Source organism: Rhinolophus ferrumequinum, chromosome 14 (assembly GCF_004115265.2).
Source record: "Rhinolophus ferrumequinum isolate MPI-CBG mRhiFer1 chromosome 14, mRhiFer1_v1.p, whole genome shotgun sequence".
In the NCBI taxonomy this organism is placed as follows: domain Eukaryota; kingdom Metazoa; phylum Chordata; class Mammalia; order Chiroptera; family Rhinolophidae; genus Rhinolophus; species Rhinolophus ferrumequinum.
Window position 1 is genome coordinate 17,869,069 of NC_046297.1, and position 2,024 is coordinate 17,871,092.

The 2,024-nt window shown below is 42.6% G+C and overlaps 1 pseudogene; it reads left to right on the plus strand.

The window, feature by feature from the left end:
* The first annotated feature begins 649 nt into the window (after nt 1–649).
* Nucleotides 650–1,113, plus strand: LOC117034085 (ubiquitin-conjugating enzyme E2 L3-like; annotated as a pseudogene).
* The last annotated feature ends 911 nt before the right edge of the window (nt 1,114–2,024 follow it).

The following is a 2,024-nucleotide window of genomic DNA, read 5'->3' on the forward strand; positions in this document are numbered from 1 at the left end:
TAAACTTTAATTAAAAAAAGAACAAAGTGGGAGGTATCACACTACCTGACATCAAATCATACTATAAGGCTATAGTAATCAAAGCAGCATGGTATTGGCATAAAAACAGACACATAGATAAATGGAACAGAATAGAGAGCCCAAAAATAAATCCATGCCTATATGGTCAGTTAATCTATAACAACAGAAGCAAGAATTTACATTGGAGTAAAGACAGTCTATTAATATGGACACTTGGAATACCTCACTTACTCACCCAACAAACAAAAGCAGAAACAGGCTACATGGGAGTCTGTCCGGGGTTAGCAAACAGTCTTTGAGAACCTCATCTATCACTGCCACACCCCCTTTACTCCTGTGTCTGGCTTACCTTCTCTTTTACCCTCACTCCCCTTTCTCCACTTTGAAGCCCCTTACCACAGTGTAGATTCTTGTCAAGAGAGTTTCTTGGATATTAGAGAGGAACATCCTTTTTAGATGTCTCAACGTTTTCCTCCTAGCTGATGTAAACATCAAATAAGAGGGCCCAAGTGAAGGCTGCTAGAAATGTGGCTGGTATGATGTGAATGCCCCCTAACTCAGACATTCATTGAATCCTGAATGGCTTTGCTTCAAGAATCAGAACTCTGGGATGCACACTGGATCCAAGATGGCGGCCAGCAGGAGACTGATGAAGGAGCTTGAAGAAATCCGCAAATGTGGAATGAAAAACTTCGGTAACATCCAGATTGAAGAAGCTAATTTATTGACTTGGCAAGGGCTTGTTGTTCCTGATAACCCTCCATATGATGAGGGGGCTTTCAGAATTGAAATCAACTTTCCAGCAGAGTACCCATTCAAACCACCAAAGATCACACTTAAAGCAAAGATCTATCACCCCAACATTGATGAAAAGGGGCAGGTCTATCTGCCTGTAATTAGTGCTGAAAACTGGAAGCCAGCAATCAAAACCGACCAAGTAACCCAGGCCCTCATAGCATTGGTGAACGACCCCAGCCCGAGCACCCTTTTGGGGCTCACCTAGCTGAAGAATACTCTAAGGACCATAAAAAATTCTGTAAGAATGCTGAAGAGTTTACAAAGCAATATGGGGAAAAGCGACCTGTGGACTAAAATCTGCCATAATTGATTCCGGCGAGTGTGAGCAGAGACCCAGAGCAGTGCAGACACCCCACGAAGCAGGACTCTGGAAAATTGACACGTCCCACCGCCTGGCATTTGCTTGTGGCAGTTACTAACTTACTACAGTTTTCTTAACCAAAAGTGGTTTAGATAACCTGTAAAAGGATTAAAAACTTAAGATGTTCCAAAAAAAAAAAAAAAAAGAAAAGAATCAGAACTCTGCCTCCTGCCAGGAAGGCATGGCATTATAAGGGCTTTCCTTTCACACTCATGGTGGCCTGAACCCCACCGTCCTGCCTTGGGGCAAGTTATTGTGTATTTCTGAGCCTCTGTTTCCCCACCCCAAAAGCGGGGCAAACGATGGGACTCAGGAAGTAGAGAGATTCTGGGGAATGAATGAGAACTCACAGTGGCTGCTCAGCATGAGGTAACTGTTCCATGGGGTCCAGCGTTGCCCTTTTGAATATAAATCTCACCAGAAGAGTGATGCTGTTTTCTTCTCTGGTGTATTTCTATTGACAGTGTCTGGCATAGAAAAACTATTCAATATTTTTTAATGAATTAATGAGTGAGCAAATGAGAAAAACCACTTTGCTGTTAGCTTTAACTCACTCAGTGAAATTCAGGAAACCTGGAAACAGATGTTTCTCAGGAAAGTCTCTTTGGAAACCAACACAGAAACCACTGACCTCATTTTGTAAGTGTACCCATTTTTAATTTTCACACTGCTTCTGGTATTATATTTTGCATATTTTCTTCTAAACAGGAAACGTGTCCTCCTCCCACAGGGCTTCTCAGTCTTGCTCTCTACTGCTCCATTATTCTACTTCCGGTCTTAGCACTACGTTGGTCAAGATTTCACAGTCTTAGCACTGAAATCCCTGTGTCCAGGGAAACCCCTC